The sequence below is a fragment of the Ammospiza caudacuta genome, chromosome 3 (assembly GCF_027887145.1).
Source record: "Ammospiza caudacuta isolate bAmmCau1 chromosome 3, bAmmCau1.pri, whole genome shotgun sequence".
In the NCBI taxonomy this organism is placed as follows: Eukaryota; Metazoa; Chordata; class Aves; order Passeriformes; family Passerellidae; genus Ammospiza; species Ammospiza caudacuta.
Window position 1 is genome coordinate 55,298,075 of NC_080595.1, and position 14,574 is coordinate 55,312,648.

The following is a 14,574-nucleotide window of genomic DNA, read 5'->3' on the forward strand; positions in this document are numbered from 1 at the left end:
TGTGTCCAAACAACTGACCTTTGGTTGATGTTACCATTAATAGTCATTCCGCAGAAGGTTGCCATGGTTGTTTTGGTACAGGATAGAGCCCCTTGATTACAGAGACAAATTGCTGCAGATGTTAAATCCCTATTTTTTGACAAAGCAATTCTGCTAAAAATTTGTGCGAGTGGAGCCCAGAGGAAATTCAGTCTTTACAATTTGTAATAACAGTTGTGGTACAATTAAAAACAAGTTAGTAGAAGTTGTCAGGCAGGAGTGCCATATGTGCCAGGAAAGCCAAGAGGCTTGGTATAGCTCCACTTTTCTCTAAGAGCTATTTGAAGTAAAATTGGGTCTTTTAATCCATTTTGCCAATCTAAGTAAGCTTACACATTAGGCAACAATGAATGTTTAAACTGTTTTCAGGACTGTTTTAGTCTGATTTGATTTTTTTCATAGAAATCAGCAAGTGTTGGCCTCTTGGAGAGGAAAAAAGTGGGAGGAAAAACATTCATAAAAATAGTACTATAATGAAAGCTGCTAATGACTGAGATCCAAGAATCATCTGTATCTATGAGGATTAGAGATGGAACACAATGAACACATCAGAACTTTGCTTTTCACTCAGGAGATGGAGCAGTTAGTTCTCCTTAAAATAATAAGGAAGATGAATGGGCAGATCTCTGCAGTAAGTCTGCATGGTATGTCAGAGGTTAGCCATGTACGTTTATGGATTTGCCAAGTTGCAAAAGTGGAAGGCCAGATCAAGTGAACAGAGGGGCAAATGGATGAGATGGAGACAGAAAGTCTGGAACAGCAGCTGAAGGTCAGAAAAATTCTAGAGGAAATGAGTCTGTCTAGAGCTGCCAGGTCAGAATCTCCTTCCTCAAGTGTCCCGTGTTTCATGCTGATGACCATGTCTGTAGGTCAGGATTAAAATGTTAACACTGTGCTCATGAGGAGGTAGGTGCCAGATAGCTGTTCTGTGGCAAGCCAAGCCAGGAAAAAATCTCTACTGAAGTTTGTGCCAGTTGTATGTGCTAATGTGTGAATGACTGGAGAGTCTAGACTTGAAATCAAGATGAAATATGTGCTAAGTGATAAACCTGGAGTTTTCTGGGCACATAATTGAAAAATCTGATGGGTTTCCAACAGCTAGCTTTAATGACTGTGGATTTGGTGTACATTTGTGGGAAACAACAACAACGAAAATAGAACAAGTCCCAGATAGTTCCCAGAAGCAGCTGTGGCAATAATCTTTCTGGTGAATGGACAGAGTTCCATCTAAAAACATTTGAAGATTTTGCCTCGCTATCCAAAATGAAGGTGGACTTCTTTGGAAATTAAATGCCTCCTGGTGTTATACAATGCAAACTCTTGGACTAATACACACAAATCTTCTGTTGTCTTCAGTGGCGTGAAGATTGGTGAGTTTGCAAGTCTCACTATATTCTGTTATCATATTTTGCAGCATTATTTTGGATAAATAGAATTAAATGTCTTGTTTTTTAAAGCAGCTTTAGAAGCATTGCCGCTGTATGGATTTTATTGATTGTTATCCCTTTTATACTCCCCATGGAAAAAGTCTTGTCTTTACCTTTTTGTAGTTTTCTATTATTCTCATCAAAATTTGCACTTTTCCTGGTTTGATTTCCCACTGTTTGTTAGTCTTTCATACATTTAAGTTTCTTGTATAACTGACTTTCCTCTTCTTATGTACCAGCATAACTTCTCAAACTCTTTCCTTAATAGAACTCCCCTATAATCATGACAGAATGAAAAATCTATTGTTCCAGTACTCACACAGTCTCCATCTCCTTAGAATAGTTCTTACTGTGAACACATTTCAGTTACAAAGACCAAACTCTCCTTCGTATTCCTGGTACCTAAACCATCCAACCATTCTTCAGCACTTTCACTGTTTAGTAACATCACTGAATCTCACCTAAATCTCTGAGAATAGTTAGCTAGTATCTAATTAAATAGGAACCTTGAAACATTTATAGTAAGAATGCTAGGGGAAAAAAAGTGATGGTAAGGTAAAAAAGAAAATACTAATTAGACCCCTGGCCTGCACACTCCTCCCAAAAAAAAAAAAAATAAAAGTCAGTTAAGCAGAGACCTGTATTCAAGGATATCATGTGGCAAGTAGGAAATAAAAGAAAACATTTTGAAAAATGAATACAAGAGGAAGAACATAAAGAGCAGGACTGAAGGTTAATACCAGCGTCACAATCAGGCAGATTTATGTAAGGAACCATAGACCTTTTACCGGAGGAAGGACAGGAAGGAAGTATTTCTGCCAGGGACAAGAACACCTATTTCTGAAAAGCAATGAAGAATTCATTCTGTAATAAATTTCAAGAATAATTCTCTTCCAAGGCTCCTATTTAATTAGAACAAGGCTGACAATTCCCAGGCAGAATTCAGAGGCTCTTCAGTGATACCATTAGATTAACCCTTCAAGGAAGTGCTGAGAGAAGTACAAATGAGGATTTTCATGCCTTCCTGACAAGGTTCACTGGATGCCACTTGCTATTCTCAAACTACTGTGGGCCAGAGACAGCTAAACCACCGTTCCCTTGTGTGTGATCTTTATACATTATAATGCAAATGAAAATGAATCCAGCTTCTACTAGATGCAAATTTCCACTGTGAAGAATGCAGTTTTATTTTCTCTCCTTTCCATCAATCTCCTGAACATAGTGTAATATCACCGTCTTCCTCAGATAGAAGTCTCTCCAGAAGTCAAATTACATTCATTTTTTACTAATTACATTTTAAAGTTTGGCACCCTAATATGACCACTATGAATGTAATTTTATTAGCTCTTAACTCTGCCAAAAGCAACAAATATCAGTTCCTGTAAAGTGTGACATGAACTGTTAATTAGACTCAGATGTTCAGCTTTAGTTTCCCATTTTGAAGCTATTAGGAACACACTAATTGTAACACAGCAGGTAAATAACAATCTGAAACTCTATTTCATAGCAATTACAGAGAAGACAAGATAAATGTGCAACTTACAAATGGATTTTAAAAGCATAGTGTGCTTAATGACAGCTTACACATATTACAAAACTTGACTGTTCCTAATAGTCCAACATTTATAAAATTGTCAAACATTTGTATAAGAGAAGAGTGCATTTTGATGAGAAGACAGGGAGATCTGTAGTGTTACTGCATGTTCCATCTCCATATATACAGGACAGGATAAGCAAATGCCATCCTTGGTATAGAAGATGGAAGTATCTTGCTTCTGATAGTCACTGTTCCCTGGTGCCATGCAAGAACAAGTGTGACAAGAACTGACAGGGGCCAATAAATCCCACAGGTTTGACCAACCTGGTCACATGACAGTTCTAAAATATGTTAGGAAATACAAGATGATTCAATATTTCCATCTATTGGAGTTCTGACAGTTTTGTGGCAAAGTGCTGCATTGAGTGTGACTTTGATATGGAGTAGCACTGCTTGCTGAAGTAAATTCAGTAAATTCTGTAAGCAGAGCATTCAGAAATAGCTCTGTCCTTCTTGAGGTTGAGCATTAAATTTGGTTTTTTATAAGTTGTAAACTGAAACTTTTCAGGTTTTGGTTTTGTTTGTTTGTTTGTTTGTTTGTTTGTTTGTTTGTTTTTCACCTTGCCATCACACTTCTCTCCAAGCTCAGACATTTTTTCCCCAGGCCACATTTTAAGGGCAAGAGACACAGCTGGGTAACCACAGTAACTTAAACCACCCTTAATTACAAAGCAGCCTTGAACATGAACTTACAGCCTTACAAGGTAAGCAGATATCACTACAGATGAGAATATTTGTATATCACCATAACAGAACACTATGTCCTACAGCAAAAAAAGGGCAGATCAATAGCATGCTGGCATTCCCTCAGGCTCATTATATCATTTAAAAAAAAAGTAGTAAGCAGTAGAAATGTTAAAAAGACACACACACAAGCTAAGAAATTTTTCATAAGAGGCATTACATGAACTAAATACCAGCCTTTTCTGAAGGACTACATTTTGGTTAGCCTGGATCTTCTGTGCTATCTTATGATTTTATGATAAGATTTTTATTTACTGACTCTTTCCTGTATCTACCAAATTTTCATCATTCCCACTGCACTTTATGATGCCTTTGGTGAATATAAATTTCAGTGTCCAGAGATTCCAGGCATGATAAGAAAAAGATATTAGTACTGGAACTTCTTTTAAAATACAGAGGGCTGTTTGAGACCTTGCAGGACCAAGAGGGAAATCTTCAGAAAGATGTCACCAAGGAGTATAAAGCTCTTTGGGAGGGGTCACCCCCACATACCCAAATTAAGAGCAACAGCTCTGACATTCCCCATGCCTGACAGTGAAATAACAGTCAATGACATTAAGAAAATTTACAGAAATTACATTTCTTTTGTGATTTCCAAACTTTGAAAGTGAAGTTGGAACAGATTTTGAAGGGGTTTCCTCGAGTTTTAGAGTGTAACTTTTGAAAATGTTACTCATTTGTTCCCTCTTTCCTCTTCTACACAAAGTCAGTGTAATCATACTTTCCTTAATTATCTATATTTACATGTGCTATTGAATTCCTCTGAAACAGATTCTGTTTTCCTTGGCATATGGATCTTGCATGGATGGCTCCTTTGAGCCCGTATCTCTAATATGCCTCCTGTCTTGCAGTGGCCTGCAAAGCAAAACTTCCCATGAGTATTCATTATTTTTTCTCTGCTAACTGATACAATGTGAAGGGCAATTTCTTTTGGCTTTTTGAAAAGGCTTTATGGTAAATAAAGAGTTGAAATTCACATAACTGCAATATAGAGCAATACACAAAATACTCACAGTCACATAGGATTGTCAGCACTATCAGAGGCTGGTGACATGATTGAACTGAAAGCAGACACACTGACCTCATCCTTGAGGGCTTGACACATTTTCCCATGTGTAGTCGTTTAAAATCCAGCCAGAACCCTGTTAAAAGACCTTCCCATGTCTGCTCAGTGTCATCCAATGCTCTGCACATTGGTGCACTCCATTTAGGATTCCTGACTAAATTTATCCCCCATCCCTTTTCTGAAAATCAGATCCTTGGCACATCTATAGCAGAAACTGGGTATGTGTAAGTGGAAATATATTAAATCATCCCCCCTTTCCCCTTTAAAAATAGCATTGGTAGTAAAATGCAAGTGTAAGTCAATGCTACAGCTTTGCCCAGAGGGTGCTGCCCTCAGTATAATCCTTTCATTATAAAACGTGTCTGATGATCAGATCCTATTGGTTAAATCTGTTTCTTCACTAGTGAAATTAGAAAAATGCAATAACGCTGTGTCAAGAAAAAAACATTTTAAATAATCTTAAAATTCATGTCAATGGAATTCTGAGAGAAAATAGCATGACAAAGGTAAGACAGGACTTGCACAAATGTAACAGTGGAGGGAAAATGGAAGAGAAGTATAAAATAAAAATGGGCAGTGTTTTCCCCCTATCCCCTGCAAATGATAGAGCAACTAAAAGGAAGTAACAGAGCCTGAAAATCACAGAGCAAGCATATGAAAAATGGAAACAGACAGAGGAAATTAATAATTTCCTGTACAACAGAACAATGTTTTCAAGATAAACAATAGGCTTACAAATGAAAACAAAAGGAGAAAAAAGTTTCTAGAGAACATTCTTTCTTTTTGAAATGTTAAACAGCCCTGATTCTATGTATGTTCTGAAAGAAACCTTTTCAAGAAAAGCTTTGTGATAGGGCTAAATTTAGCTAATATATTTTCTTGTTGTTTTTTTTTTAATTCAATCAAGTAGATCTGAAATGTATAAAAATATTTAGCCCTGAAGATATATTAGAGTAACAGCTTTTCATGTGTATATCAGGAATAGACAGCTAGAATGCTCTTTGCATAAAATTGTGTGTGCTTCTTTATGATAGTTGTGTTATTTGCATTAAACAGCAAGTAAAGGATACATTATGTTAAATTATCTAGGACATTATTAACACATGAATAAAACATGCTTTTGATAATGTAAAGTAATACTTTTGGACTGTGAGGGTCCCTAACATTTAATGGAGAGGAAAAGGAGCAAAGCACAGCATGGGCCAGCATACAGTGCTATCCCTCTGCTCACAGGGGTGACACAGTTTTGCATCAAGTGAGGGTTTGGAATGAAACACTCCCCTTTCCCATTGACAGTCACCAAGTAAAGCAGATTTAGGGACACCAAGTGATGTGGTGTAAGAAAGCTGATCTGTGGTCCTTAAATCTCCTGCAGTTTGTGAGCGACTCCAGAACAGCTCCCACTTCCAGGCAAAGTCACACAAATAGCAATGTGTTTTTGATATCTAAAGGTTGCCAAGCAGTTCAAATTCCCAGCTTTGGGAGCAGCGGAGCCAAGCACAGACTGATGAGTCTGATATCAGTGGCTGCTGTGATGTCCAAAGGAATCTCCAAGCATATGCTGCAGACATCATGAGGAACTTATGTCTCATTGGATCTTCATTGGATTTTATGTAAATGGCCAGCACTGTGCAATGGACAGAGATTCAGCTCAGTGAGACAAGAATTAAGGCAGAAAATTTGTTCAGATTTCCAATCTTAATTCCCTTGCACCACTGGAAAACTGACAAAAGTAGCTTCAAGCTTGTTATTTGAGAACTAAGTGTTCACTCATAATCAGCTAAAATCTCTATTTTTCCTTCTAGCTAGGACTAAGACTGCAACTACTGCAAAGGCATAAGAAGATAAGAAGTATAGGGTTTCTTTTTCTATGTTGTTGTACTTTAGTACTTCTGGATGTTAACTTATTTTGATGATCACTAAAAGTTTTTAAAACAGTTGCAAATTAATTTCCTGGTCACTGGAAAATGGCAGATAATTTATATAGCCTGTAGAGCCTCCTACTTGTCATGCTTGACAAGGAAGACATGATGAGTTTCTTTTGCTTCATTTCCCTGACTATTTTGACATTAAAATGAGGGGAGGATGTGATGTGATTGCAATGCACATGTGAGAAAAGGAAAGGAGGCACTGAAATTTTCCTACTTAATTACAAATCATAGGCTTATATAATACTGATTTTTTTCTAGTGTGAATTTTTTTTAAAAAATTTTAAAATAATTTTTTGCTTAAAAGGAATAAAACCCATAAAGAATATATAGGCATTTTTCTGTTTGCTTTAGATTGTAAGGGATTTTATCTATCACTTATACTGACTACATTGCAATTACACTGAGCTCTCATCTTCAAAGGATGTTTTGGCCCTAAACTCATCCTGTCAGGAGTCCTTTATTCTTAACAAAATGCAGTATTAGAAGATGATAATGGGACCAAACAATTTGTCCCAAAGAATTTTGTGGATTTTTAGCTACACCACTGGTCAGTCCCAGCAGCTGTATGAGTTTACTTCATAAAGAAAGGAGTTCAAGTCTATAGAATACTTCAGTCACTAAAGGTTGTTACTTATGCAGCTGCAAAAAAATGATATAGTTTTGCATTATTTACTTAATATTCAGCTCTGTGAGTGTTTGGACAGCATCGTTGGTGGAAGTCATTTGAAGTCAGTGAGATACTTTGGGGATTCTTTAAGGTAAAAATTCTGTTTAGCTTAGTTACAAAGTGGAAAGATGAAACAAATACTTTGCACAAACAGAACAATGTGCAGGGATTACAATTATTTGTCTTACTAATTATACCTCCCATTTGGCCTCTTTGTTACAAACCTGATTTTATAAACTCACCATGCATGTCATTCCATGAGTCATGGAATAGTCTAACTGGTAGATAACATAAAAATTACATCTCTTATTAGAGAATTTACTGGAATTCTGCTGCGTGTTTGGCTGTCTGTTTTTGTTTGCTGAAAATGCTCTGAAACAGTGGAAATCAATCAAAATGAAAAGCAAATAAAATACCAAGGGTTTGATTCAAAGGTCATTAAAATCAGTAGAAAGTTTTAATGGATGTCACAGGTTAAGACATTACAACAGTAATGCAGGTGGCACCAAGTTGGACAGGACTGTTGATCTGCTGAAGGGCAGGAAGGCTCTGCAGAGGCATCTGGACAGGCTGGATCAGTGTGGCAAGGCCAACAGTATGAGGTTCAACAAGACAGAGTGCTGGTCATCAGCCTTGAGTCACAACTACACCATGCAGCTCTTGAGGCAGTGTCTGAAAAGCTGCACAGCAGAAAAGGACCTGAGGGTGCTGGAAAAAAATAAAACTCTTTTTTCTCTGAATAATTTCATTTATATGAAGACTCTTCAAGAAAAATTAGAGTTCACATTTTTTGCCTATAAAAAGTGAAAGTACACCACTCTGATAAAAACAGAGGATGCCATAAAAGGGGCCTATGATTAAAGCCTATATTATAGACTTTATAGTTGTTATTACAATTGCCAAGGGCGAATGACTCTTTGCACACATCAAACACAAAATTATTTAAATTTTGGTTTTGTTTTCACTCTTACTGTCTCTATACTTTTTGGTTAGGCACTGCAGAAAATGAGTGCTATGAATGCACCAAAAAACCCAATTCCCTGGGGTGAGGAAGTCGTAAGACATTTTATCTCTCACCACAAGGAAAGATGTTAGTCCTCACTAGGGCTTACAAGAAAATGCTTACAGGAAAATCAGCACCATGGAAGTTATCCTATAATTTACCAAACAAGCATTGAAAGTAGAAACAGGAGAAGACTTGGGTAAAAAGGACACAATTTTTTTCCAAGCATATTATATTTGCACCCCTCAATCAATACATTTTTTGATACACAAGAATTTGAAGAGGTCATGTAGTGGCTGTGACAGTATAATAGATTCTTATAAGTTTTGTAGAAACAGCATTTTCAAAGATGATTCTGAGTAAAGTCAGGAAAGGACAGAATTAAGAAGAAATCAGTCAATAAACAGGCAATATAAAAATTTTCAGGGCCTCATGCCTTGTTCATAATATTATATATGGTTATATAAATGTATTTATATATTATGTGTATATTATATTTTATACCTAAAGACTACACATATTAAACATACATGTCTATACACACATATGCATATAATTTGATTTTATTGCGTGATATATGACATACCAAAAATAAATAACATGCTACAATCTAATAAACGGAGAGAGACACTCCATATGTATGTACATACATATGTTCTGCATATATGACATTTGAAATCTTGTCCTTTCTTTTGATTTAAGCACCTTTGAAACTTCAAGCAAAGACTCTTCTTTAGAAAGACTTGTGTCTGTAAAAACTCCCTACTTCTGGGGATTTTATAGTGTTGGGAAAACCTTTATCGTTAAAGAAACGTGTATGCATGTTTTCTTTGACAAATGAGGAACATTTTTTGGCCTACTTTTAGGTAATTTTTATCAACATTATCACCAGTTATTAGTAACTTGGCACATAAGCAAGTACTCAACGAGTGTGCAGTGAAATTTAAAATAGCCAAGACCAAAGTAAGATACAGTAGGCAGATTATTGGCATCAAAATGTTTCAAAATTAAGAACACTTAGGGTAATTTTAACTGTTTCCAAGAGGCTAAAACTCTAGTAGCTGAATCCAAAATAACAACTTTTCTCTGAACCTTAGTGCTTTGGCTTCAGAGAGCTTTGATTAATTAGAACTCACACAAAATAAAGGGCATGAAGGAACTTGAAAAAATATTTCAGTATTCCAAATCTTTCCTGTGTGCTCAGATAAATGACTATATGCTTTGTCCATGAGTTTCTGTGCCAAATTTCTACCAGCAGCAGCATATTGCCATAAGAACAGCAGAGACAAGAAGATAGTGAACCAGGTGACAGAGTGAACCATGTGCATCTGTTCCTCTCTGGAGACTGGGTTGGCTGCATCAGCTGGGGACAAATGAAGCCGAATATAGCAACCCAATGTTAGTGTCTGCCAAAACCCAACACAATTTGGCTAATTCTTTCCTCCTGATATGATTATCTGTTTAGCTGAAGAGTTACCATATTCATTATAATTCTGAACATCTCCTCAATCTATATTAATTATATGGATAATATTATTTAAAACACAGAGCTCACGAAGTCACATCACCAGTCAAGGAAGCACATTAGCCTCAGGCTAATTGCTCATGTAAATTGCTGGGCTCCTGTACGTACAATTTAGACCATAATTCTGTTCACAACATAAATAATCACTAACTTTGCCTAAATTATCCTTTCGGTATAAGTTCCTATTTATGCTTAAAAGTGGAAACTTTCTCCGAAGTAAATTTAATTTTTTTTTTTTTCTCTTCAGGTATCTGCAATTGCAAAGTCACTCCCTGAGCAGTGACTGTGCTTGTTTATCATGAAATGGAGGCACGATAAGAATTAAAGTAGAAACCAGTATGCACATGGATTGAATAGGATCTTGCTTTATAAACCAATTGTAAATCTAAGCAGCAAATGTATTCTATTGGCAAAGACAAGCTAAATGGTGAGTGATAAGCCAGTTGCAATGCAAAAATCACAAAGCCAATTATATGAGTTATAATTAATAGAACAATAAACATAGAAAACTGCAGATACATTTAGTTGATTTTGTTGACAATCAACCAATGCCACCAAGTTCATGAATTTTAGCCTTGCAGGGAGGATTAATGCAGATGTGTTTTGCAAAGGAGCCTGAGAGCATTTTCCCTTGCACAAGAAAAATACAGTTGATATATCTGGATACACTAAGAAATCATAAAGCACATGGAAATAAGTTGCCATCATTCTTGGAACAGTAATTTAAAAAAAACCAAAAAGAAACCTGGTTTGGCAATAATTACAGCCATTCCAGATGAGGCAATTAGAACCTCAGCTTAATAAAAATGTGTTATTGTTTAAGACATCGCAACTAAGTCAAGCTGGCTTAGGAAGTGGGTCAGTGGTAAAGAGAAATGCACTGTGTCTGCTTTAAAATCAATCAGGCTCTCTGGGGGGAAGCATGCGACTGTGGAATAGAAACATTAACTAGCAGATTCACTGAAATCAGAGCAAATCAGATTTAATTCAGGATACATTTTCAGTGCAAAGATGTGTTAGAAACAAGATGTATAGCTATTTCCACCAGCAAACTTATAATTCTATAAATCCGTCACCAGTCACAAAACAAAATGGTTTCTGCCTTCTTACACTGATCAATGCCACCCTAAACACCCCTCCCCAAACATGACAGGTAATTTGCACAAATCATCTTCTCTGCTCAGAAGAATTATGCTTTTCTGTGGGAAATGACCGAGCCTGGTTCTGTCTCTGCTTGCACTTCACATTCCCTGGGTTAATTGATCCTCCAGCACAGGAGGCACATTCTGATCTGTTCTTGAAAACACATTCAAGTTCCTTTGAAGTCTCTAGTAATGTTTCTGCTGACTTCAAACAGCTTGGAAATAGCTGTTATAGGTAAACAGGGAAGAAAAATAAGGTAAGCAAGGAAAATTAGTTTGAAAAAAATACTGTTGGTACTGATCTAGAAAGAAAACATATACATGACACAGCATGTGATAAAAAAGCATTTTCATGTAAAAGCTGCATCATAAACAATCAATTTTACACGCACAGGCATTTAGGAGGGAAATTTCAGCAAAATTATCCAGATTGCAAGTGGTACAGTGCTTAAGTCAATGCTTCAGTATAGCTCACTGATGAGGTAACATTTCCCCGATGCGTTCTGTGCCAGCAGACCCGTCAGACTATTGCTACCATTTCTTGACCCATCGAGGCTGACAGCCTGGAAGCTCTGTGTGCCCAAGACTGCCTCTGAACCAACACACCCTGCCTCCAGACATCACCTCCTGCTGGATGTGACCTCCCACACCTGCCAGGCACTGCTCCTGCACACTGTGAGCTTGTGTCCAACCACGAATTAGAGACTCCCTGCCTTGGTCTCCATTTGTACCACAAGCATGCTTTCAGGAGCATGAATAATCCATGGTATCTGCTGCTGCTGAAGATATTAAATTAATCAGAAGGTTTCATCACAACTGCACAAATGTTCCAGGTATCCCTGGCTGCTCCCAGTCTGCTCAGATTTGTCCATTGCAAAATGAGTTCCCTTCTATTTGTACAAAGCCTTCAGTTACTAAAAAAATGAGGTAACCTTCTGTATGAAGAAGTATTTGCTTGACTAGGATGGTTTTCTAATCTTAGGCTGGTTTTTTGAAAATCAGAGCCTTAAAATGCTGCAACTGTGCTTTTAAAAAAATTTAAAAGACTGCCCATGGCTGATTTAAAAGCATGAGGGAATACAAGCTCAATCTGCATTACAAATATTTTACTTGGCAAGACACAGTCACAATTCCAGTGCTATAAGCAAAGTCTTGATGTCAGCTACAGTGCTGTTCTGACTGTCCATCTGCTCAGGCTTTGCACTTTGCAGCAGAAATTAGTGGGGTGTGTTACCACTCTCCAGATTATATAGCTGGAGGATATTTACATACATATTTGTATATGAAAGCAGCCTTTGCCTATCTCCTTCAATAAGCTTTATGAACTGATCAGTTGAACTGGCAAGTGCTATTGGTAATTCAAACATAAAACCATATTGCTAAGTACTACCTCCATCAACCTTCCTTATCTTTCTAAGATAAATCCTTCTCAGTGTAAGCTTTTTTGGAGGCAGAGAAGAAAGGCAAGAGAAAAGTATTGCAGGAGATGTACAGAAACTTATTTCCCCTTTTCACCACTACTAATTTCCACTCACACACACACACACACACACACACACACACCCATTATGTCTGTTCCAAGTATTGCTACTGAATACACAGTATACTGGCTTAAAAACAGATTTGGAAATGCTGATGAAAAACCTGAAATCTAGGAAGAACTAGCCAGGTCTTTGACTTCTAGTGTGTCTTGAATTTTTCTCCATTATTTTCATATTAACCTCAGTAATTTGAATTCAGCCAACATGTATTCCCAGAAATAACTCAAACTTCATTTGAAGATCTCAAGAATAAGTGTGATAGTAAAATTACTGTTCTTGTTAATATTTAGAGCTTATCTTGGTGGTTTGGCTAATTGAGTAATTATGGCTTTTTAAAAACTGTGCTTATTTTCCCTCATCTAAATTATACAGCGTTAAGTCCAGAACATTTACTTTCATTACTTTTTTTTTTAAGTGAGCTGGAAAAATCCTAAAATACCTACTATTTTCTCTTCCTGAAGATACTTTTACAACTGAATCACACTGCCTCTCTTACTTCCCTTAAACATACTAAAAAAAAGTGAAGCCCTCAATTCTTTGGAAGAAAGCCCTGTTTTACAGATCATTCATCACTTCTAGTCTTATATCCTCCCTATGTGGAAATTTTCACAATCCTTGTAAAAATGTGGAATGCCATGGGATTCAGTGTGTTCCTTCCACAGGAAAAAAAAAAGTCATTTACAGAGGTAAAGCCATGTATTTTCTAGTTCCCTCCCTCTATAAACAAGGATAACACTAGACACTTTGTCTAATGTGTACAGTGGTATTTTTTTTTTAATCTGGTTCTTGGTGACTGATGAGTATATTGAGTCATACTGCACTAAAAACTACTCCTTCAAAATCTTCAATGGAAGTTCCTGCACTAGGTACTCCATTCATCCCTTATTTCTTATTAATGACAAGGTTTGAGAGCTTCAGGTGAGCTCTCATCTAATTATCTTGAGCATAAATGCCAGATTTCAATCTGAAGGTCATAAAGCACAAATCAAACTGCTTACTCAAAGGCTTTGTGTTTTACAGAGCCTTTATCAGCCAAAGTCATTATCTCAATTCAAATTGATGTTATATATTGTAAAACAGATATACTCTGGCGGTGATTTTTTAGCTTCTGGAGAGTTTTTTCTCTTTTCCCTCAAAGGAAGCTACAGTGGTTGCCATTAATAATCTTGTCTCCCATCACTTCTTTATGAATTGAATCCAGTCTAAATTTTTCTATTATTCCCAAGAAGACTGTGACTGTCTGTCGCAGACATCTTTTTATGAAAATCTTTTCTTAGGATTTTTTCTTCCTGAGAAGCTGAGAGGCTCCAAGAACAAAATGTAAACAATGGTTATCTGCTGCTGTGGAATGCAACAGGTGGATCCGTGATTGGCCTCGTGTGGATGTTTGGATTTAGCGACCAGTCACGGCAGAGCTGGCTCTCTCTCTGTCCGAGCCTGCTGCTTTTGTTATCATTCTTTTCTATTCTATTCTCAGCTTAGCTAGCCTTCTGAGATGAAACCTTTCCTTCTATTCTTTTTAGCATAGTTATAATGCAATATATATATCATAAAATAATAAATCAAGCCTTCTGAAATATGGAGTCAAATCGTCGTCTCTTCCCTCATCCAAAGACCCCTGTGACCACTGTCACAACTCTCCAAGCAAATCAATGTCGGGTCTGCAGGAGAAGTAAAACAGCATTTAGTGCTGGTGTCATGACAGGCCATCTACAGAAAAAGATCAAGATTTTTAATCAGTGTAATAAATGCAGTAGCAACCAGCACAGTACATTGTCTTTCTAATTCACTGAATCTCCAGGAACTGGGGAAATTATTGCCAAACACCCTACACACTGCACAAAGACTTGCATTGTACAAGGCACCCTTCCAGTTACTAAAATTTGTTATAT